This window comes from Stegostoma tigrinum, chromosome 5 (genome assembly GCF_030684315.1).
Source record: "Stegostoma tigrinum isolate sSteTig4 chromosome 5, sSteTig4.hap1, whole genome shotgun sequence".
Classification (NCBI taxonomy): domain Eukaryota; kingdom Metazoa; phylum Chordata; class Chondrichthyes; order Orectolobiformes; family Stegostomatidae; genus Stegostoma; species Stegostoma tigrinum.
The window spans coordinates 7,593,861-7,619,420 of NC_081358.1; the positions used below are offsets into that span (position 1 = coordinate 7,593,861).

The 25,560-nt window shown below is 45.2% G+C and overlaps 1 protein-coding gene across 3 annotated transcripts in view; it reads right to left on the reverse strand.

The window, feature by feature from the left end:
• Nucleotides 1-25,560, reverse strand: part of LOC125451860 (cAMP-regulated phosphoprotein 21-like) — a 405,355-nt gene that overhangs the window by 348,349 nt on the left and 31,446 nt on the right. Inside the window, exon 2 of one of the 3 annotated variants that reach the window (XM_059645782.1) lies at nucleotides 19,924-20,002. The exons of the other annotated variants lie outside the window; for them this stretch is intronic. The gene's annotated coding sequence lies outside the window, so the exon portion shown is untranslated. The remainder of the gene's footprint in view (nucleotides 1-19,923; nucleotides 20,003-25,560) is intronic. 3 annotated transcript variants of the gene reach the window in all.

Here is a 25,560-nt window from a genome sequence, read left to right on the forward strand (position 1 = left end):
AGTGACAATACATGACAACCCAGATATAGGTCTAAAATGTCAGTATAATAGGATGGAGGATAAAAATACTTCCATCAATCATATCAAATAGCAGGAATTGGGGCACAATAACTTGAAGAATGAACCTCAAGAATGCTCAGAATGTGGTTGATTTGGTTCTAACACAAAATACCATTGGGCAATGAATTGGCCTCAATGGAATTACAAGGTTTTCAAAATAATGCACAATGTGGAAAGTTTAGAAGAAGAAGATAGTGATATTAAGCAGAGAACCATACTAGTTACAAGAAATTTCAATCCAGTAATTAATGTTTTATTCACAATTTCAGGTAGTCGCCACGTGTTGAACAGTGGATGTATGCCCAAAGTGTGGAATGGATTGGTTAAAACATTATTGAGATTCATTGAACAATAAGGAATGGAAATGAGTTTAAGGGATTTAAAAGTTCTCCTGGCTTGCCTGTGTGTGTGTGTTCCCAAGGCATTATCCACATTATCCAGTAGCTTGCCAATCCTTAATAGCTTGGGGGTAGGAAGACGCATTATAGCGTGATGGGAGCAGGCTGCCGGAGAACTTTTATCTTCTTTCGTTCAAGACTCATTCTGCCATATGCGTCCGTGAATACATTGACAATAATTTGGAGATTGGCCTTCAACTGTGTGTACATCCAAAGATTATCTGAATGTTATAGCTCACTGACAGAAGTTGAGGTGGTGTTAGTTCTGGGCTGGTGGCGATGCACATTGAATATTTTTTGCACTTGTTCTGTAGATTAGCCCCACTCCAGTGAAAAGTTTCATGAAGGTGGGTTGGAGTGCCGCGTCAAAGAAGATGGAGAAGAGCTTTGGTACAAATGACACAGTCTATTTTCAACAGGGATGTGTTTAATCACATAAAAAAGCAGACTGAGTGGAAAGACCTTGCTAAGGTTACAGGTGGTGATGTGAATAAGTAATTTAATCACAACAATCAAACTTCTAGGATGCATTCCTTGAGTTTAATTTGCTGAGCAAAAACTGCAAAGACTAAAGGGGCATAGATCTTCATTTGTCTCGTTAATACATCATAATACTCAGTCACGTGACATGATGTTAGTGGTACGCTCTGTCCTGAGGAATCAAAACATTATTTTTAAGCAGAAATATATGCAGTTGGCTAGGTCTGTAAGATACAGGCATTACAATTCCCCAACAAGAGAATGGATGAGAATTCGGTCTAGAAGTTCCAAAGTTATTAAGTGGATTAGACAAAGAGTGCTATATTATTCTACAAGAAGTGACAAAGCCCATTTGCCTGGAGTCTATGGAAAATGTGTCATTCACAATTAGGAAAAGCTGAAATATTATTGTCCTGGAATGATAAAGAGTAGGGTCAAATCACAGTAACTTAATGGCACTTTGGTACTGACAGTTGGTAATAATTCCCAAACTAAATGAAGAACTAGGATTGCGTATGTACCTCAAATGTTTAGAAACATAGGAAGCGGGAGTAGGAGTTCATCAATTACCCCTTCAAGTCTGCTCTGTCGTTTGCTATGATCACAGTTGATCATCTACCTCAATAGCCTCTTACTACTCTTCCCCCATATCCTTCAATCCCTGTAACCCCAAGTGACATTTCTAACTCATTTTTGATATCATGCAATATTTTGGCCTCAACTGTTTTCTGTGGTAGTGAATTCCACTAACTTATCACTCTCTACGTGGAGAAATTTCTTTTCATCTCAGTTCTAAATGTACAGTGAGGTGGGAGGAGCAGATAGGCGGGAGCTCCTTGGTGAGCACGCAACACAGAGATGATACTAACTCTGCTACTTGGATCTCAATGCTCCAGTTAAATCCTTCTCTTCAACACACACAGCTGAGCATACATGCAGCAGTGAAGGATCATCCAGCAGCACTCATTTTGGCCTTACATTTTAGTCATGTGTTTAGAGTAACTGTTTGCTGATGTGTACAAACAAGTGTTTGGTGGTTTGTGCTCTCAATTAAAGTGAGTGAACCCCAAAAGGCTTTGCATGGCACAGGGTGATAACTATTGCTCAGATCATTTGCTCCCATTCTGAGTGCGTTAGTTTCCATCCTATGTTACCTGCAGTTTGACAGGGGCGATCAGTAGAGATGACAAAGAGGAAGGCAAGTTGTTTGAAGGAGGCAAAGAGAAGTAGGGCTCTCTGCAGAAAACCATAACATCCCAGGCCTTCTGGGAGCAATTCTGCTACGCAAGACTCAGCAAAGGACATTGTCTTAGATACTTCCATTTCACTCGAGTGTTCACAGAAATTTGCTACCAATTGCATGCAGGCCTTCAGCACCTGCACATCTCCTTCAGGTCCATGAACACAACCATGGCCATCATCTTCTTAATATCAGGCTCCTTCTCATCTGGACGATGTCTGCAATTGTTTTCAGTTCCCATGTCACAATGTCTTGTGGTCTGCTGCATTCTGCCACAATCATGCTCTCATGAGGGCATAGTTCTTGCTCAAGGAGGAAAGGAGGAGACAGCCTACAAATCACAGTTCCAGCCAGTCTGTCCGTGGTCACCTCACCTCACTATGACTGAACACTAGTCCAATTTCCCTTCCTTCAATGGTATAACTTCTTTGCTTCCCTTTGTTACGCCCCAGTTCTGAAATTAAAGTCTCCATTGAACAAAACTTTCCAACCACATCATCAAACAATCCATCCAATACTCTATACAATAGTCAATAGCCATGCTTATGAATTCTCTCTATACTCATCTTCCCTGTGCCTTTATCTGACCTTGTGCTTCCTGGCTGCATCACTAAAATGGCGTGCCTGGTGGAAGAAAGTACTATTCATTCCCACTGATATCCCAGAGTTTGTCTGTACGGCCTCTTTGTACCCCACGGCTAAAGAAGCTCAACACTCACATTATATGCTCCACCAACAACCCCAGTCCCTGCATTCACAAACCTAACCCAATCTTTTTCATTTATTCCATTCCTGTATTTTCACCACAACAAACAGGCATCCTTCATCGCTTCCACGCAAAATGCATTCCCTCTTGAGGAGGCGCAGCTTGGTAATAAGGAGCATCAGTTAACTTGAAATTACAGTGACCGGTCATAATCAAACGACATTCAAACATGACTAATGACATTTTGATCAGGCGTCAGCCTAAAATAGCAATTAGTGCCCATGAACATGTTAGTAGGAGATGAATGCCTAATGGGAATTTTTTAAATTTTGTTTTTAAAAAAAATTACCAGAACCTTCGCTGTGTAAGGTCCAGTGATTTTTTCCAGTTTGAACGAAGGAATTCAAACCAGTATATTTTCCCTGGGGCGTTGGATTTTGAGAGGTAGCCTTATAGAACTTTATAGAATCATGAGGGGCATGGTGGATAGGGTGAATAGCCAAGGTCTTTTTTCCCAGGGTAGGGGAGTCCAAAACTACAGGGCATAGGTTTAGGGTGAGAGGGTAAAGATATAAAAGGGACCCAAGGGGAAATCTTTTTCATGCAGAGGGTTTTGTGTGAATGAATTGAACTGCCAGAGAAAGTGGTGGAGGTTGGTACAATGATAGCATTTAAAAAGCATCTGGATGGGTACTTGAATTGGAAGTGTTTAGAGGGATATGGGCCAAATGCTGGCAAATGGGGCTAGATTTATCTCGGACATCTGGTCAGCATGGACAAGTTGAATGGAAGGGTCTTTTTCCATGTTGTATAACTCCATGATTCTATGACCTATGTCAGTCCTTTCTCCCGTTAATGTTGATGGTGAATTCTCAGGTCTTGGATTTTTGCTCTTTTGCTTACTGGCAATTCTTCTTTTCCTTTTGTTCCTTCTGACTGTGCTTTGTTCAATCGAAGTAGTATGAGATCATGGGTCGAGTGATTTCTTCACTACTTCTACAATTCTCAACTGATCTCTGATCACAACCTGTTCTCCCTGATGAATGAATTAGAATACTCTTGCTCTGTGGCGACTATCCGCTGTTTCATCTGTTTGCTTTGGTGAGTTCACTGTCTTATATGTCATTTTTCCAAGTGTGTATCTTTGACCTGGGACATCAATGTATGTGGAAGGGAAGAATGTATTCACAACTTGCAACCCATGAATTATTCAAGCATCAATTATTGCACTCACAACTCAAGAATGCTAGTTGAAAATAATCATTCTTTTTCAGTAACCCCCTTACTGAACTAATCTTCTCAATGAAGTTGTCATAGAGGCAATCGCAAGGCTTTGTAAGCCCTTGAAACGCCGTGTTCATGAATTGGGGACCATTATCTGATGTCATAATATTTGAAATTGCAATGACTACAAGCACTTTGTTCAATGACATTACTTCTGAGATCACTCCTTCTGATATCAAACCATACAGCGGTTTCATTTCACCTGAACAGTAAATTAGTGTCATTATAAAACAACTTCGCTTTGTGCTCAAATGAATCCATTTCTTACACACTCACATGGCTTTGTCGGAAAAGACAATGACATCAGTGGTTCTTCTGATTCCTGTCTTTGAATTGCAAAGGTGATGTTTCTGAATTATCACTTCTTCGAATGACTTTGAAAGACCTGTCTGTGAGACCCAATATCATTTAGTAACACCAAAATGACCTTCATGCAGGCATTGTAACACTTCAAGTCATGTTATCCTTGAAATTTCTATTTTCTGTTGGATTACCAGTGAATTCTCACTACATTTCACTTGAAACATGGTCTCAAAATAGTGATACATTTGGTGGCTGTCATCTCATACAAATTTATTTGACCTGCTTACATTGCTCCTCCAATTTGTGAGCTTTCATGATTTCACTCATTCTTCATGTTCCTGATGGAACTAAAGGAACTTTCTTTACATCTTCCATAAATTAATTGTTGCAGTTTTCTGGATTCACTGCTTCCATGCATCTTCTGTGTTCAGTTATTTACCTTGGAGATGCACAACACAAACATCAAACCCAACCTTCAGGATAAACATTGAATTCTCAATGATATTGGGCTCCTGGTGTAGTGCAGGGGGGAGCCTCCCGGTGTGGTGTAGGGGGGAGCCTCCCAGTGTGGTGTAGGGGGCCTCCTGGTGTGGTGTAGGGGGGAGCCTCCCGAAGTGGTATGGGGGGAGCCTCCTGGTGTGGTGTAGGTGGGAGCCTCCTGGTGTGGTGTAGGGTGGAACCTCCTGGTGTGGTGTAGGGGGGAGCATCCCGGTGTGGTGTAGGTGGGAGCCTCCCGGTGAGGTGTAGGGGGGAGCCTCCCAGTGTGGTGTAGGGGGGAGCCTCCTGGTGTGGTGTAGGGGGGAGCCTCCCGGGGTGGTGTAGGGGCCTCCCGGTGTGGTGTAGGGGCCTCCCAGTGTGATGTAGGGGCCTCCCAGTGTGGTGTAGGGTCCTCCCGGTGTGGTGTAGCAGCCTCCCGGTGTGGTGTGAGGGGGGCCTCCTGGTGTGGTGTAGGGGGGAGCCTCGCGGTGTGGTGTAGGGTCCTCCTGGTGTGGTGTAGGTGCCTCCCGGTGTGGTGTAGGTGCCTCCCGGTGTGGTGTAGTGGGCCTCCCGGTGTGGTGTAGGGGGGAGCCTCCCGGTGTGGAGTAGGGGCCTCATGGTGTGGTGTAGTGGCCTCCCGGTGTGGTGTAGGGGCCTCCCGGTGTGGTTTAGGTGTCTCTCGGTGTGTTGTAGCAGCCTTCCGGTGTGGTATAGGAGCATCCCGCTGTGGTGTAGTGGCCTCCCGGTCTGGTGTAGCAGCCTCACGGTGTGGTGTAGGGTCCTCCCGGTGTGGTGTAGGGGGGAGCCTCCCGGTGTGGTGTTGGTGGGGGGTACCTCCTGGTGTGGTGTAGGGGGTGTCCTCCCGGTGTGGTGTAGGTGCCCTCCCAGTGTGGTGTAAGGGCCTCCTGGTGTGGTGTAGGGGGCCTCCCGGTGTGGTGTAGGGGACCTCCCGGTGTGGTTCTGGGCCTCCCGGTGTGGTGTAGGGGCGAGCCTCCCGGTGTGGTGTAGGGGGCCTCGCGGTGTGGTGTAGGGGGCCTCCCGGTGTGGTGTAGGGGACCTCCCGGTGTGGTTCTGGGCCTCCCGGTGTGGTGTAGGGGCGAGCCTCCCGGTGTGGTGTAGGGGGCCTCGCGGTGTGGTGTAGTGGGGCCTCGCGGTGTGGTGTAAGGGCCTCCCAGTGTGGTTTAGGTGTCTCTCGGTGTGTTGTAGCAGCCTTCCGGTGTGGTATAGGAGCATCCCGCTGTGGTGTAGTGGCCTCCCGGTCTGGTGTAGCAGCCTCACGGTGTGGTGTAGGGTCCTCCCGGTGTGGTGTAGGGGGGAGCCTCCCGGTGTGGTGTTGGTGGGGGGTACCTCCTGGTGTGGTGTAGGGGGTGTCCTCCCGGTGTGGTGTAGGTGCCCTCCCAGTGTGGTGTAAGGGCCTCCTGGTGTGGTGTAGGGGGCCTCCCGGTGTGGTGTAGGGGACCTCCCGGTGTGGTTCTGGGCCTCCCGGTGTGGTGTAGGGGCGAGCCTCCCGGTGTGGTGTAGGGGGCCTCGCGGTGTGGTGTAGTGGGGCCTCGCGGTGTGGTGTAAGGGCCTCCCAGTGTGGTGTAGGGGACCTCCCGGTGTGGTTCTGGGCCTCCCGGTGTGGTGTAGGAGCCTCCTGGTGTGGTGTGGGGGGGTCCTGCCGGTCTGGTGTAGGTGCCCTCCCAGTGTGGTGTAAGGGCCTCCCGGTGTGGTGTAGGGGGCCTCACGGTGTGGTGTAGTGGGGCCTCGCGGTGTGGTGTAAGGGCCTCCCAGTGTGGTGTAGGGGGGAGCCTCCAGGTGTGGTGTAGGAGCCTCCTGGTGTGGTGTGGGGGTTCCTGCCGGTGTGGTGTAGGTGCCCTCCCAGTGTGGTGTAAGGGCCTCCCGGTGTGGTGTAGGGGGCCTCCCGGTGTGGTTCTGGGCCTCCCGGTGTGGTGTAGTGGGGAGTCTCCTGGTGTGGTTCGGGGCCTCCCGGTGTGGTGTAGGGGCCTCCCGGTGTGGCGTAGTGGGGGGCCTCCCGGTGTGGTTCTGGGCCTCCCGATGTGGTGTAGGGGGAAGACTCCCGATGTGGTGTCGCTGCCTCCTGGTGAGGTGTAGGGAGAGCCTCCCGGTGTGGTGAAGGGGCCTCCTGGTGTGTAGTAGGTGCCTCCCGGTGTGGTGAAGGGGCCTCCCGGTGTGGTGTAGGTGCCTCCCGGTGAGGTGTAGGGTGAGCCTCCCGGTGTGGTGTACGGGGCCTCCCAGTGTGGTGTACGGGGCCTCCCGGTGTGGTGTAGGGGGCCTCCCAGTGTGGTGAAGGGGCCTCCCGGTGTGGTGTAGGTGCCTCCTGGTGTGATATAGGTGGACTCCCGGTGTGGTGTAGAGGCCTCCCAGGGCAGCCCCCTGGCCTGGCATTGTCTCGGCCTGGCATGGCAGTCTGGAGCAATGTCCTATCTTAATTTTCCTCGAGGTGAAACCCAACACAGTCTGTCACCAGCGCCCAGGGAGCACTGGAAGCGAGATACCAGCCTGTTATGGGTTGGCAGACCACTGTTCTGAACTTTTATTTCCGCAACGCTGGACGTTTTACTTTCCTATTTGCTGAGAACTTTCAACTAAAGATGCTGCTCCTCGACATCTTTGTACCTAAAATGGCACTGACAGTAGCAACATATAAACTTTTCACTGTACTCGTTGAGTACATGTGACAATAAAGCTCATTCACCTCTCCCTTACTAAACTGACTCAGCCCTCCTCGCACTCCAACTTTAAATTTCACCGCTGCTTAGATCCTATCTTTTGAGCAATATCATGCCTTTCCCCTGTCTGTGCTGGTTATTTGTTTTAATGCTCAACATCACTCTCTGTAGCTCTTGCCAATCTTCCAATCGCAGTCGTTCCCTCAAATCAATTAAATCCACCATCTCATTCCATGCACGGTGTACATAATCTGATGCTTTTGACGACAGTGAGGAAATAACGTACATCAGCATTGTATTGCTTCTGACCAACAAATGTGTGTGAATTAATTTTAGGAACAATTCCTTTTTAAAGGACCCTTGGTGTCATTAATAGCTACATTGTTAATATGTTTATCATTCCCCTCTGATTGGTTTTGCAGACTTCAGTGATTCGTTAAATTGCTACAAGCAGGAGCTCGATAGTAAAGTCTATGCAGACAGGTCAATTTCTTTCTGTCCAAACATCACAGCCCCAAAACATTCATTCTGTTTCTTACCACATGATGCTTCCATCTACAGCGTGTTTCCAACATTTTCCCCTTGCACTTTAAATTGAAAGCAGAGTATTTCACCTTTTGTATTCATGTCTTTATCTTGTTGACTTCCAGTTCACATGAGCCACAAGTTAAAACACGCAAATGCCCTAACTCAGCCTAGCCAGATTCAGCTGAGGGGGTTATTGCACCTGTATAAACAGAAATCCCAATTTTATATCCGGAATTTCTACTCTATTTGCACAAGTCACAAACCGCCTGAACTCTGCCATTCCACTCAGCAGGTCACTAATCCAACATGTCCCAAGCAATAGCCTAGTTATCATTAAATACATTGTTCTTTTCACCTCAGCACCATATAGCCGTAATTTTTGAGGACAGCCAATTGCCTGGGTCATTGCCCTTCAGTATAAAACAGATAAGGAGCAATGTTTTCAGCTGCTTTTGTGCAGGCCACATCACTCAATATTATTAGTCTCCTAAACCAACAGAGAATACACAATTACTCTTACTTCAGTCCCTTCAACACACAGCAAATGATGGAATCCTTATCATGAAGACTTGCCTTGCACTGGCATCTCACAGTACCTTCTAGTTGGAGCCTGCTGTCTGACATGGTTTCTAATTTCTCACTCTTGTTTCATGCTCCCTGCCCCCATAATGCCAGCTGTGTTCTTCCATCAGAATTCTTCTAGTCATTAAATCTGGGATCTATTTAGGATCCTATAAATAAGTCATTCATGTTTTTCTCCTGGTTTTCAAGAAATCTTCTAAACTTTGCATCGTACTCAGTGTACAAATCTCCGGGTGTCACCGGAATATGTCTCGGTATCTGCCGAAGAACTTCAATTCTCTGTGGATTACTATTTGCTGTCATTACACATTTTGTGACATTTTTTGCAAACATATATGAAAATGAACTGCATTTTCCTGGCCATTTATGTTCTAGATATGATAGTTTTTTTTCATGAATCATTGCAGTAATTCTTTGAAGAGTTTACAATGTTTTTCATCTGTTGGACAAGATTATAGGCCAGACCATTGTCCACCCCAAATTGGCCTTGAGAAAGATAGTGATAAACTGTCTGCATGAACAGGGACAGTACAGGTCGGACACTCACATCACACAATTTAATTAAAAGTAAAAGACAAGAGGTTTGTAATTACTTGTATTGCTCCTTGTAGGTGGAGGTCATTTTTTTGAATTTCATTTGGAATAAGGAAGGAAATAAGCAAACAGGATGAGCAGGTCAGATCCAGTTGGGACAAAAATGAACCACAGAGAAGGGACAGCTAAAACTTTTATAATTAGGGGGCAGGTAAACTCTGATAAATTCACAGCAGCTGAGACAGAAAGCAATCTTGGCAGTTTGTTAAACAGATGGCTATAAAAGTACTTGGGTTGCATGAGCACAGAAGACAGCACAACTAAGTGAGGGGCAAGAAGAGAAGTGCTTCTTTCTCAGCAGATAGATGGTCAAGCGTGGCACTGAGACTTAAGTCCTTATTTGAGAGCTGCTACATCCAAAAATACAGCAGAAAAGCAATAAAAGATTGACAATGACTCGGACGTGCGTACCAACTTGGCAAGTTTAGCATCCAAGACCAAATGGATTGTGAAATGAGAAGCACCAAGACAAAGATGTAAAACAAAGGCAAGGAATCAGAGCAGACCAGGGTCAGGCTATCTGGAAGGAAGAGGTACATAATGATCAGAAAGTTGTTCTTGCAGTGGGATTTCTGATGATTACAGGGCGGAAAGGCAAGAGTAAACCCTCTTCATCTTCTGCAGAGCTGATACTTTACAACGGCCAGGCAAACAAGGTGGTTGCTATCCCAATGAACAGTAACAGCTCAGCACCTCTACCAAGTGATGGCCACTATATCTGGAAGACAAGCAGGCTATAGATGGACGCCATTCTCCTCACCGGGCCTAGGGTGCCAGGGCCAGTCAGGCATGCTCTGATAGGGTGGGCGGTGGTGCGGGAGAGAATGACTTTGATCAGGGCAGGAGATGTCAATGCCATTGTGTCGCCACTGTGGGTCACCACTGTTCCTCTGTAAAGACAACCACCAATTTATAAGGACATGCCTCCTCCAGCCTTTTTCCCCAGCCACCAGGGTTAACTGGCACTCTCCTCACATGGCAGGGTGGGCCCACCTGCCGCTGATTCAATGGAACTGACAGTGGAAATAGTCCCTTAGTTGGCCACGAATCGTTCCACAGGACCTCGGGCAGGAGGGCTGTCCCTAATGCTGGCAACATGTGGATAGCACTCTATACCCGACCTTCCCCTGTCTATTATTTGAGCAGACCCACCTGTCAGCCTGTTCCCTGAGGGTGGGGTCTGATAGAATTCATGCAAATCCGTCAATTTTGTTGGCCTTTGTTGCCTTTGTCTGTTTCTCTCAGCCTTGCTTCTTCTCTCGCCTTATTCTCACTTTCACTCTCCTTAAACCCTGCCTTTCTCTTTATCTTGCATTATTTTATTGTTGCCTTTTGATGAAGCTGATGGCTGGCATGGTGAGAATTGTGAATGTGCAAACTGGAGCAGAAAGGATCAATCCACAGCTTGAGGATGCCTTTCGGATTGTGCCTTAAGGAAATTGTGACCCTCTTGTGGCCCCATTCCCATCTCCTCTACTATCATTGATGCCTCTCTTCATTTTCTCACACCTATGGCATGTCCTACCTTTCAATTCCCTACTGCCTTCCTCCTTCCTATCACCTGCTGAACTCCCATCCTCACCTTGTTTTCCTCTAAACTGCTCACTTAATCCTTTCATTTTTTCCATTTATTACTCCACTGTCACTCACCTCAAACTCAATCTGTTATTCACTCTCTTTCACACACCTCCTCATTCCTCCTCATTCTCAAACAATTTCCACACTCCTCGCCAACCCTTACAATTTCCACAGACTTTTGGATTTATAAGCAAATCAAACCCATTTTCTCACGAGAGTTTAGTGACTGTCTTTCCCAACTGTCAAAACGAATTATATAATTCAGTAGTCTTTAACCGATGGTTTTGAAAACTAACTAGAAATATATTCTCCCTCCCTGGGAAAACTGCAATGGGCAACTATCTCATACTCAAACTCAGGTTCGATGGATGATTCAGTGACCTTCAGACAAAAACCTGAAGGTATGAAAAGGCATAAGAGAAAATTCAATGGATCAATTTAACCAGTTTTCAAAGCGTATTTTACAAAGTGGAAATAGATTCTCTGTGACCGTCCTCAGAAGGTTTGAAACTATACAGATCAGGCGAGGAAGAAGAAAATGAGCTCAATACCAAAACAAAATTTTAGACCTATTTGGTTCAGTTGACAATTAAAACCAATTCGGAACAGACCAGAAGCATGGTGATTGGAGAATTTGGTTTCCTGGAAAGCCACAACTAACATAAATAGTGCAACTCATATATTTTGTACCTTTTAAAGATATGGCACTTTGTGATTTGTATTTTCCATTGTGTAAATAAAGTGTGTCATCTAAGAGTGTTGGGCAATTAATCATGTGCATACAGATGCCAATATTTCAATTACTCATTTTAAAATAAACCATATATCTTACAATGAATGAATATCATAGTTTCTGTGATATTTACCATGACCTTGTTTCTGGGAAGGACTTGAAACAATCTTTGAGCAACAAAACAGATTCATGGAGAGCCTGGCAAACTGGAAGAAGCAGCTTCGGCCACAATGAGGAAGGATTTATGATTTTATTGCCAACAGAGAAAGTAGTCCAACTGATTTTAAATATTCAAGAAAGTCCCTCAGTATAACACATTCCCTGAGCAATCGCCAGATTGGCTCCTATGTTTTAGTTACAGATGGTCTCACCAAGGCTTACCAGATGTCTCCAATGAGTCAACAGAAGGACCGTGCGTTAGACCTGCCCTGGGGAAGATTTCCTCAATTGTCAGTACACACGATGTGTAGCTGCCACTGATAAGGACTTAGTGAAAACCTGCCATTAAAGCAAAAGCTTTTCAAGAACATAAAATAACTAATATCTAATATCTAAAACTGCATGGAATTAAGATTCATTTAAGATCAAATGTTCAAGTGAATACAAGATGCTTATTTTCAGTATTCTAACACACTCAGTGGGCTTCTTTGTCTTAAATCCTGTCAAATGTCCTGCGTGTTTTGGAGCTGCATTCATCCATTCCACAGAGAATATTCCACCACGCTCCAACTTGGGTATTGTATATGAAGGACAGAATTCAGGAAGACAATTGATAAATTACTGTTTGCAGAGTTCCTGGCTTCTAACCAACTCTTTTAGCCCCGGGACTCATTTGATTGATTCAGTTACATTTCTGGTCAATGCTGATGCCAGGATGCATGCGGTCTTTCTTTTTTAGCAACAACAACACTCTTGAATGTTCAGGGGAGGAGGTGGGATTCTCTTGTTGGGAATAATACTTACCTGGTATTTAAGTGCCATAAAGAATTCAGCCAACGTATCAGCTCGGGAGCAGGCCTAGTGAAACAGTAGATACCATCCCTGCTTCTGAGCAGGAAACTCTGTATTCAATCCCATTCTAGGATTGGATGGCAAAAGAAGGTGCAGTCATAATGCTGTCAAACAGACTGAGTATCAAGCAGCAAATCCTCCTACCCTAGACCAATGACAAGCAGCAATTGGCCTGGACTATGACATGTATATAAAATTGCATGATGGCACAGCAACTTGAACTCCGTGTGGGAGACAGATGCCTCAAATGGCCAGAGGGCCAGTCTGGATCAGATCAATACCAACTGCAGGGGGTATGACTTGCCGGCTCTGTTTGGGTGAATACACGGCCTGCCTTCATGCTGTATCTGTAGTGGAAATTGCAGCACCACAGATAGAAACTGCCTTCAGGTGACAGAGCCAAGAAGGCAAAAGCATCAACCAAAGTCTTCGTATCGTCCAAGTATTGTTGTATGAGGTCACAAACAGCTTCATAATCTGAGGATTGCAACTAGAAATTAACACTTTGCAATCATCACCAAACATGCTTAAGTTCAACCTTTTGGAGGAGCGAAGGTCATTGTTGGTGCAACTAAAAATGGCTGGGCCCAGGGTGCGATCCTGGGGATCTCCTGCCTGCAGGAGAGATGATTGCAATTCAACAGCCACCAGCTAAAGCCCTTTTTGTATTCAAACCAATAGTTTCCCCTCCCAGTTTCCCTGTGACTTTTGCGCAGACCTCTTTGATATTACATACAGTTAAACATTGCCATAATCTTGAGTGGAGGCTGTTTAAGGAACAGTTGTTGCGAGTGATGAATAAATATGTCCCTCTGAGACAGGCAAGTAGGGTTAGATAAAGGAACCTTGGATGACGAGAGCGGTGGAGCTTCTCGTCAAAAGGAAGAAGGTAGCTTACATAAGGTGGAGGAAGCTAGGGTCAAGCTCAGCTCTAGAGGATTACAGACAGGCGAGGAAAGAACTCAAAAATGGTCTGAGGAGAGCCAGGAGGGGGCACGAGAAAGGCTTGGCAGAACGGATTAGGGAGAACACAAAGGCATTTTACACTTATGTGAGGAATAAGAGAATGGTCAAAGAAAAAGTAGGCCCGACCAGGGATAGCATAGGGAACTTGTGTGTGGAGTCTGAGGAGGTAGGGGAAGCCCTAAATGAGTTTTTTCCTTCTGTCTTTAGGAAAGAAACAAACTTTGTAGTGAATGAAACCTTAGAAGACCAGGTGTGCATGCTGGAATGGATAGAGATAGAGGAAGCGGATGTGCTGAAAATTTTGTCAAACATTGAGATTGACAAGTCGCTAGGCCCGGACCAGATTTGGCCTCGGCTGCTTTGGGAAATGAGAAATGCAATTGCTTCGCCACTCGCAAAGATCTTTGCATCCTCGCTCTCCACTGGAGTCGTACCTGAGGACTGGAGAGAGGCAAAAGTAATTCCTCTCTTCAAGAAAGGAAAGAGGGAAATCCCCGGCAATTACAGACCAGTAAGTCTCACGTCTGTCATCTGCAAGGTGTTAGAAAGGATTCTGAGGGATAGGATTTATGACCGTCTGGAAGAGCATGGCTTGATTAAATGCAGTCAACACGGCTTTGTGAGGGGCAGGTCATGCCTCACAAACCTTATCGAGTTCTTTGAGGATGTGACTAGAAAAGTTGATGAGGGTCGAGCTGTGGATGTGGTGTATATGGACTTCAGGAAGGCATTTGATAATGTTCCCCATGGTAGGCTCATTCAGAAGGTCAGGAGGAATGGGATACAGGGGAACTTAGCTGTCTGGATACAGAATTGGCTGGCCAACAGAAGACAGCGAGTGGTAGTAGAAGGAAAATATTCTGCCTGGGAGTCAGTGGTGAGTGGGGTTCCACAGGGCTCTGTCCTTGGGCCTCTACTGTTTGTAATTTTTTTCAATGACTTGGATGAGGGGATTGAAGGATGGGTCAGCAAGTTTGCAGACGACACAAAGGTTGGAGGTGTTGTTGACAGTATAGAGGGCTGTTGTAGGCTGCAGCGGGACATTGACAGGATGCAGAGATGGGCTGAGAGGTGGCAGGTGGAGTTCAACCTGGATAAATGCGAGGTGATGCATTTTGGAAGGTCGAATTTGAAAGCTGAGTACAGGATTAAGGATAGGATTCTTGGCAGCGTGGAGGAACAGAGGGATCTTGGTGTGCAGATACATAGATCTCTTAAAATGGCCACCCAAGTGGACAGGGTTGTTAAGAAAGCATATGGTGTTTTGGCTTTCATTAACAGGGGGATTGAGTTTAAGAGTCGTGAGATCTTGTTGCAGCTCTATAAAACTTTGGTTAGACCGCACTTGGAATACTGCGTCCAGTTCTGGGCGCCCTATTATAGGAAAGATGTGGATGTTTTGGAGAGAGTTCAGAAGAGGTTTACCAGGATGCTGCCTGGACTGGAGGGCTTATCTTATGAAGAGAGGTTGACTGAGCTCGGTCTCTTTTCATTGGAGAAAAGGAGGAGGAGAGGGGACCTAATTGAGGTATACAAGATAATGAGAGGCATAGATAGAGTTGATAGCCAGAGACTATTTCCCAGGGCAGAAAAGGCTAACACGAGGGGTCATAGTTTTAAGCTGGTTGGAGGAAAGTATAGAGGGGATGTCAGAGGCGGGTTCTTTACACAGAGAGTTGTGAGAGCATGGAATGCGTTGCCAGCAGCAGTTGTGGTAGCAAGGTCATTGGGGTCATTTAAGAGACTGCTGGACATGCATATGGTCACAGAAATTTGAGGGTGCATACATGAGGATCAATGCTCAGCTCAACATCGTGGGCTGAAGGGCCTGTTCTGTACTGTACTGTTCTATGATCTATGTTCTATTATATCTAGGCGACTGAAGACAGACAAAGCGTTGGAAGAATATCGGGAATGTCGGGTGAATCTGAAACAAGGAATTAAGAGGGCTAAGAGGTATTGTTAGCAAACATGGTTAAGGAAAATCCCAAAGCCTTTTATTCGTATATAAAGAGCAAGAGAGTAACAAGAGAAAGGATTGGCCCACTTAAGGACAAAGAAGGAAAGTTATGCGCTGAGTCAGAGAAAATGGGTGACATTCTTAACGAGTACTTTGCATCGGTATTCACCAAGGAGAGGGACATGACAGATGTTGAAGTTAGGGATAGATGTTTGCTTACTCTAGGTCAAGTCAGCATAGGGAGGGAGGAAGTGTTGGGTATCCTAAAAGGCATTAAGGTGGACAAGTCCCCAGGTCCGGATGGGATCTATCCCAGGTTCCTGAGAGAAGCGAGAGAGGAAATAGCCAGGGCCTTAACAGATATCTTTGCAGCATCCTTCAACACAAGTGAGGTCCCGGAGGATTGGAGACTTGCTAATGTTGTCCCCTTGATTAAGAAGGGTAGCAAGGATAATCCAGGTAATTATCGACCGGTGAGCCTGATGTCAGTGGTAGGGAAGCTGCTGGAGAAGATACTGAGGGATAGGATCTATTCCCACTTGGAAGAAAATGGACTTATTAGTGATAGGCAACATGGTTTTGTGCAGGGAAGGTCATGTCTTACCAATTTAATAGAATTCTTTGAGGATGTGACAAAGTTGATGAGGGAAAGGCTGTAGATGTCACATACATGGACTTCAGTAAGGCATTTGATAAGGTTCCCCATGGCAGGCTGATGGAGAAAGTGAAGTTGCATGGGGTCCAGGGTGTGCTAGCTAGATGGATAAAAAGCTGGCTCGGCAACAGGAGACAGAGGGTAGTAGTAGAAGGGAGTTTCTCAAATTGGAGACCTGTGACCAGTGGTGTTCCACAGGGATCTGTGCTGGGACCACTGTTGTTTGTGATGTACATAAATGATTTGGAGGAAGGTGTAGGTGGTCTGATTAACAAGTTTGCTGATGACACAAAGATTGGTGGAATAGCAGATCGTGAAGGGGACTGTCAGACATTACAGCAGAATACAGATAGATTAGGGTTAACCCTCACCCTAACCCTAACCCTAACCTTAACCCGAACCCTAATCCTATCGCAGGTGAGTTGGGCAGATAAATGGCAGATGGAGTTCAATCCGGGCAAATGCGAGGTGATGCATTTTGGACGATCAAAGTCAAGGGCGAACTATACAGTAAATGGAAAAGTCCTCGGGAAAATTGATGAACAGAGAGATCTAGGTGTTCAGGTCCATTGTTGCCTGAAGGTGACAATGCAGGTCAACAGAGTGTCAAGAAGGCATATGGCATGCTTTCCTTCATCGGACGGGGTATTGAGTACAAGAGTAGGCAGGTCATGTTGCAGTTGTATATTACTTTGGTTCGGCCACATTTGGAGTACTGTGTACAGTTCTGGTCGCCACATTACCAAAAGGATGTGGATGCTTTGGAGACGATGCAGAGGAGGTTCACCAGGATGTTGCCTGGTACGGAGGGTGCTAGCTATGAAGAGAGGTTGAGTAGATTAGAATTCTTTTCATTAGAAAGACGGAGATTGAGGGGGGACCTGATTGATGTCTACAAAATCATGAGGGGTATAGACAGGGTGGATAGCAAGAAGTTTTTTCCCAGAGTGGGGGACTCAATTACTAGGGGTCATGAGTTCAAAGTGAGAGGAGGAAAGTTTAAGGGCGATATGCGTGGAAAGTTCTTTACGCAGAGGGTGGTGGGTGCCTGGAACACGTTGCCAGCGGAGGTGGTAGATGCAGACACGTTAGCGTCTTTTAAGATATATTTGGACAGGTACATGGATGGGCAGGGAGCAAATGGATACAGACCCTTAGAAAATAGATGACAGGTTTAGACAGAGGATTTCAATCAGTGCAGGCTTGGAGGGCCGAAGGGCCTGTTCCTATGCTGATATTTTCTTTGTTCTTTGTATATCAGCTCTAGATTTCGGCTCTGTTGTTCACGTTTAGAATAATAGTTTAGTGTGAACTGGAGCGAATTGCCCTGGCAGGAAACAGCAATAATGTTGATGCTACTGAACTGGTAATTCAAGAGATTGGCAACAATAATCCAGAGAATGGAAAATCCCAACAGAAGGCTTTAGACCTGGTGACGTGGCAACTTGAGTGGGAGGTGGGAAATAAACTTTGCTGTTGCTGCACAGAAAGAGGCAGCCAATTGTGAATGGTAAACAGAAGTAAGTCCCAACAGCTAAAATGTCTTTTTTGTCAAAAGAGGTAATAAAACACCAATTAATGGCACCCTGGAGGGGTGCCAGTCAGTAAGAGAACAGCAGGGATTGCCTTTCCCAATGCTGGTGGGAGAAAAAGGCCTGTAAGCCTTATGAAAAAGCCACAGCTAGAGGCTGTAAACATGATTAAAGTGTCACCAGCAACTCAATAACCTGTTGAAAGCTAGAGTGGACAGTCAGCACCTTTCTTCTTCCCCATGCTGCATCAATTCATGTTCCCCTTCTAAATAAAAACTGAAAGAACTGCGGATGCCATAAATCAGGAACAAAAACAGAAGTTGCTGGAAAAGCTCAGCTGGTCTGGCAGCATCTGCAAAGAAAATAAGTCAGAGTTCATGCTTCGGGTCCAGAAGGTTCTGCGGAAGGGTAACCAGACCCCAAACGTCAACTCTGATCTTTTCTTCTCAGATGCTGCCAGACCTGCTGAGATTCCCCAGCAACTTTTGCTTTTGTTCTCCTTCTAAGTTTGATACCTTCCATCCTAGTCCTGATGAGTTTAAAACACATCAGCTTTATGTTTCTTTACAGCAATGTTTTAAGTTTCATATGAGCAAGCAATTATTTGAATGGACCTCATGATACCAAAGCTCACAGTCTAGGGTGTCCTAAAAACCATCAGGTGAAACCAGACGGGTCAACCACCCAATCACTGGGCAGGACCAGGCTTCAGCATTCACACTGAGACACATAGTAGCATCACTCCAGCTGCATTGATCTCTGCTTTGTCAATACCAACTGATTCTAAGCAACAGGCCTTCCAGTGGCACAAAGCTGGCACAGAAAGACAAATTATTGCTGGGCTGAGAGACCAGTGACAATGCGTGACCGTGTTTGCGGGAGAAGCAATCTCACAATTCCAGGCAAAGATGAACAATAGGAAGATTGTCAACAGCTGCTGTATGGGTGATGGAGGAAGAGGATGGAACCAGGAGAATTATTAACAAGACGTCCTGTTAGTGAGGGAGAGGCAGGTATCGAGAGGGAGTTGCTTCATGAAGCCACCCATTGAACATTGTGGCATACCAACTGTGGCTTGTGCTGAATACAGTGAGTTCCAGATATAGGGCTGGCAGAACAAATTGCAATATACTTGGGACTATAATATCCCTCCCAAATATCAGGCAACAGAGGAGACAACAACAATATCACAGAATCCATTTGAAAGCTCAGGAAAGTCTCAGTCTGAAGAAATGCCGTCATCACTCTAGCATATCCACCCCAGCGCAATATACCCAAACTTTGGCAGCAGTTTGCAAGTGCTTAGAAAGGACGATATCAGCTGATCAGAATAGCATCAAAGTGGAAAAATACACCCCAACAACAGTGACAACTGTACCACCCATCAGAGGACTAGTGAAACGCTTTCTTATACCAGGGAATGGCTGTGAAACAGTTAATGAACATCGTACGTTGACGTCATCTATGATACTGATGTCACATCATGCTGTGATTCATGATAACAAAGTGTGAAGCTGGATGAACACAGCAGGCCAAGCAGCACCTGAGGAGCACAAAAGCTGATGTTTCGAGCCTAGACCCTAGGCCTGAAACGTCAGCTTTTGTGCTCCTGAGATGCTGCTTGGCCTGCTGTGTTCATCCAGCTCCACACTTTGTTATCTTGGATTCTCCAGCATCTGCAATTCCCATTATCCCTGATCACTATATATGCTGTGATTCAAGCTGTGTTTAGTCAAAAAATAGAAATTACCCTTCTGAAGACAACAAGTGGTGAATCTGTGGTTGTGAGCAGTTGTGTCATATCCATTGGTGAGAAGGATTTAGCTGTGTGATTGACACTGTGTAGCTTACCAGCTCCTGGGAGTGGGGGATATCAACAGGGTACTCAAGGTCAGGCAGTCCTTATAGGGAGCAGCCCGAAGAAAAATGGTATCAGAAGAAATTGAAACCAGGGATTATTTCCTTAACACTTCAGATTGAGAGTGGCATGCTGCCTTCACAACTTTAATGAGATCAACATACTCAAGTAACAACAGTGGTGTATTCTCTACGACTATTCCCTAGACGGACAAGGGAGGATAATGGCAGCAAATTAATCATAGCCACACTTACCCAGCACGACATACTGGTAAAGTGAACGAATATCAAGCTCAGTAGTGGTTACCTTCAAGAATCCCAAATGTGTGCAACAGTAGATTTGACACATATCACAGGGAGATGAAATCCAAAAGGCCCCGAGTCAACTGAAATAAAAATCAAGGAAGCATGTTTACCACTTTAAGAGCATTAACCCTTGAAAAGGACAAAGACATTCAGTCAACAGCTGAAAGGCAATTACCAGCAAACAGGGGAGTAGCAAACGTGGAATCAGTAAAAGGCAAGCTCAGCATTCCAAAGGCAAAACATCATTCATTCAGAAGATGGCAAGAAGTATTGGACATGAGTGTAGGCTTGGAAAACAGAGTCAGCTGGACCTCGAAAATAGAGAGACCTTAGTGATAGAAGCTCTTTGAGGTCTAATGGAAGGCAGCAGGAGATAAAATTGGATATCCCAAAGCAAAAAGGGTCAAAGGTCATGGACAGAAGATTCGCTGACTGGTAGAAGGCAAAGAATAAGGATAAAAGGCTGTTATTCAGGACGGCAGCCTGTCACTAGTCCAGTTCCCCTGGGGCCAGTGCTCTGGCCACAATAATGCACATTATATAGGAATGATCTAGACTGGGGAATTAAGTGCATTCTTTCTAAGTTTGCAGATGTCACAAGGATAGATGGAGGAACAGGTAGTGCTAGGATTTGGGGAGGCTGCACAAGGATTTAGACAGGCTAAGAGAATGGGCAAAGAAGTGGCAGAACAAAGGGACTTGGAAATGCTAGTTCAGGATTTTCTGAAGGTTAACATGCAAGTCCAGTTATCAGTTAGGAAGGGAAATGCAATGCTGGCATTTATTTCAAAAGGGTTAGAATAGAAGAGCAGAAATATTCAGCAGGAGCTGGATATGGGTCTAGTCAGACTACATCTGGAATATTTCGTGCGGTTTTGGGCCCCATATCTAAGAAAGATGTGCTGGCATTCATGGAGTCCGGAGAAGGTTTACAAGAATGATCTTGAGGATGTAGGGCTTGTCATATGAGGATTGGTTGAGGACACTGGGTCTGTACGTGATAGATTTTCAAAGGATGAGAGAGATCTGACTGAAACTTGGAGAATACTGAAAGGCCTGGATATAGTGGATGTGGACAATATGTAGGCAAGATAATGTCCCAAGGGCAGAGCCTCAGAGTGAAGGCACAGCCCTTTAGAACCAAGATGAGGAGGAATTTCTTCAGGTGGATGATAGTTAACTTGTTGAACTCATTGCTGCAGAATGCTGTGGAGGCCAAGTTATTGAGTATATTTAAGATAGAGGTAGATAGGCCCTTGATTAGTAAAAGATCAAGAGAAGGCTAGAAAATAGGATTGAGAAACATATCAGCCATGACCGAATGACAGAGCAGGGCCAATGGACTGAATGACCTAATTGTGCTCCTAGATCTTAAGTTCTTATTAAAAGAGATTAAAGGGTGGATTTGTGTAAATGAGCCCCCACTCCATTTTTCCCATTACTGTTGAAAAAGAGAAAACATCTGGTGAGGTAGGAACTGATGTATTTAAATAACTAGTAACTGAAACAAATAAACATGCATCTGAAGATGGGGGTGGAGGATGGAAAGTGCTGAATCTGTAATTTGGTGTTCAACTGATCCTTTTACCATTTAAAGATGGGCATGAGGTTTGTTTGCAGTAATTAAAGTGCTTTGTAATTCCTAAGGTCTGGCTATCTTGATTCCAAGCCTGCAACATGATCAATATGGTGTAACTATGCTGGTCTAAAAGGAAACAAACAAATAAAACCCTGCAAGTTGTCAGTTCTGAGGAAGGGTCACCGGACACGAAACGATAACTCTTTTTTTTTCCTTCACAGATGCTGCCAGGCCTGCTGAGTTGTTCCAGCAATTTTGTTTTTGTTCCTGCAAGATGTTTCTCTAAGTAATATTAAACATTACACTGATAAATTTGAAGTTATCACATTTGTTATGAACATACCGTATGGACTGGTTGCTTTGAAGCCAAGTAGTTAAGATTAATGTAACAGTGATAATGGGAACTGCAGATGCTGGAGAATCCGAGATAACAAAGTGTGGAGCTGGATGAACACAGCAGGCCAAGCAGCATCAGAGGAGCACAAAAGCTGACGTTTCGGGCCTTGACCCTTCATCAGAAAAGCGGGATGGGGAGATGGTTCTGAAATAAATAGGGAGAGAGGGGGAGGCGCATCGAAGGTGGATAGCAGAGAAGAAAGGTGGAGAGGAGACAGACAAGTCAAAGGGGCGGGAATGGAGCCAGTAGAGGTGAGTGTAGGTGGGGAGGTAGGGAGGGGATAGGTCAGTCCGAGGAGGACTAAATCTTTAAATAAAAGTCCCTGACTGTGACCTTTATAAATCTTCCTGCCAATATTGTGGTTTAATTACAAAGTTCCAGTTCATTTAAGTTTTTAACTTGCCTTGATTTTTCTTCTGATAGATTCTAGATGTTTTTAAATTTGCTCATTTTCATGTTCAGTAAATTATGAAACCTTCCCCATTCTGTAGATCCAGCCTAAACTACTTTTCTGGTCCTTCTCACTGTTCCTCACAGCTGAGCATGATAGAGCCAAATGTCAGCGGTAATGTTTATTGTGAGAGCTAAAACATTTTGTTTTACATGACCTTATTTTCTTTTTCTGGTCTTTGCACAGTTTTCATAAAGTTATGTAACCTACAAATGTAACTCCTTTTGTAAGTTACTGTCCCATTTTTTTTTGTTTTGAGGTTTACCCTGAGAGTCAATAAGCCCAAGACTCCTAAGTTATTGTTTGCACACTAACCATTTATTCGGCATTCAAACAGAAACATTTACCCATTACCACAGAAACCCACGCATCAAAGTGCAAGGCTGCCTGAGCTTCTCCAGGAGTTGGAATGGAGGGAGCGATTAGTTCTGACCAAGTCATTTTCCTGAGATAGCTGGGTCATCTGTTGGGCAGCAGATTCTTATACCTAGCCTAGAGCTTGCTACCACACATTCGGTGACAGGTAGGTCAATAAAACAACAGAACTGTGGGTGCTGAAGCTCTGAAACAGATACAGAAATTGCTGGAGAAACTCAGAAGGTCTGGCAGCGTCCGTTGAGAACCAGCACAATTATTGTTTTGAATTAAGTGATCTTTCTTCTGACATGAACTGGAATTGAAACATTAACTTTGCTTTCTCTCAATGGACGCTGCCAGACCTGCTGAGTTTCTCAAGCAATTTCTGTTGTTGTCCAAGTAGGTCAACCTCCTGCTCAAGGCATAACAATTGGACAACTATGGGATAGAATGAATCTGCCTTATCAGGTTTTTTGATCACTTTACATAGCTACTTCTCTGTTCTTCAGCCCTCAATGACAAACAAGATATTTTGAATAGAGACGTAGCTATGTAAAGGCCAGGGGTCTGAACACCTCATCCAGCATGATGACCTGCTCTAATCCCAGCTACCAAGGTAGCCATAGATTTTTGTGAAAATTGAGGGCACCTCCATGTACCAGTATCTTTGCCAGTAAACCCCTTCAGTAGGGTAGTGCTTCTGTAACCACAAATCTCCAACTGTGGTACCTTCTGTCTTCTCTATCTGCTTTTCCTACTAGCCTCATGATACTGTGCTCCTCTGGGTATTGTAGATGCACTCCCTCTTGTCTCTCACCAGTCTCCCTCTCCCTGGAAGAATCGGGATTAAATCCACAAGACCACTGCTAATTCCTGTGCTCAGATCTGAATCCCCTGAACCTGCAGGTATCCTTTGCAATTTGGAAAGACCTGTCCCAAAATTGGCCTCCAAAGAATTCATTTACTTGTCAATATAGCCAGCTTCTCCTTCCAGCTCGAGTACCTCTTAGCTTTCCAGCATTCAAATGCTGCTGTTCCAGTTGGCATCTACCTCTAACCATCAATCTTGCCTCCTTGATCCTATATCCTTAGCTGCTACACACATATTCAACTCCCTCACAAACAACTAGCAGCAGTGGGAATGCTCTGCTCACGGACACCACGTCCCCTTCCCAAGGCACTTTCCCATGAACCTGCAGAAGGCACAACACCCACCCCATCACCTCCTCCCTGCTCACTATCCAAGGGCCTATCTCCTTCAATCTTGTGTATTATATTCACTGCACCCAATGTGGCCTACTCTACACTGGAGAAACCAAAGGCAGACTGGGAGACTGTTTGTAGACACCTCCAGTCTGTGTGCAAGCATGACCCTGACCTAAAGCTGGTCATTGTAACACAGCACCCTGCTCACATTCCCATATGTCTGTCCTTGGCATGCTGCACTGCTCCAGTGTATCACCACAAAAATTGAGGGAATGACATTTCATCTTCTTCCTGAAGAAGAGTCTAGGCCCAAAATATCAGCCTTCCTGCTCCTCTGATGCTGTGTCCATGTTATCTCATCTTCAATCTAGACAGTTTACAACCTTCTGGACTTAATATTGAGTTCACCACCTTCAGATTGTGAACCTATTCCTATTCCTTTACTGAGATAACAAGGTGTAGAGCTGGATGAACACAGCAGGCCAAGCAGCATCAGAGGAGCAGGAAAGCTGATGTTTCGGGCCTACACCCGTCATCAGAGAGGGGGAAGGGAATGGGGATCTGAAATAAATAGGGAGAGACGGGGAGGCGGATAGAAGATGGGTAAAGGAGAAGATAGGTGGAGAGAAGATGGACAGATCACAGAGGCGGAGATGGAGCCAGTGAAGGTGAGCGTAGGTGGGGAGTTAGAGAATGGGATAGTTTGGTCCAGGGAGGACGGACAGGTCAAGGGGGTGGGATAAGGCTAGTAGGTAGGAGATGGAGGTGGGGCTTGAAGTGGGAGGAGGGGATAGGTGGAGGAAAACAGGTTGGGGGGGGACAAGCTGGGTCGGTTTTGGGATGCAGTTGGGGGAGGGGAGATTTTGAAGCTTGTGAAATCCACGTTGATACCATTGGGCTGCAGGGTTCCCAAGTGGAATATGAGTTGCTGCTCCTGCCACCTTCAGGTGGCAGCATTGTGGCCCTGCAGTAGGCCCAGGATGGAAATGTCATCTGAGGAATGGGAGGGGGAGTTAAAATGGTTCGCAACTTAGAGCATTTTTAGTTTTACTTATTCCATTCTCTGTCACCACGTCCTTTCTCACCCGCATTGTTCACGCACTATGGTTCGGCCATTCTCACATTCCAATCACTTAATCTGCTCCATCAAAACCTTTTCTTCTCCCAGCACTACCACAACCCCCCAATTACTGTTTCAATGCTGCCCACTCCACATTTCACGTCAGTTCTGATGAAGAGTCATCTAGATTCAAAATGTTAGCTTTCTCTCTCTCCATGCACGCTGCCTGGCCCACTGTGACTTCCAACAATGTTTGCTTTCCGTTCTACCCAAAGCAGTCTATGTCACTCGATAAATATTGGCCTTACCAGCAACAAAATATACCAAAAAATGATAACAAAGCAAGAATCAAAATTTGCACACTTAGGAAATTTAAAACTAACTACTTGCAGTAACCTCCATTTTAAAAGTATCAACACTGTTTAGAAATCACGCAAAGCCTTAGGATAGTTGGCTAGAACAAACTGTCTCACTAAAGACTATTAAATCATTAATGTTACATTGATCTGCATTGTAATTAGCAGTTTATGATGTATTAGTGTGCAACAGAAGTATGGTATTTAAAGTGCGTTTCAAAGCTGCCCTATA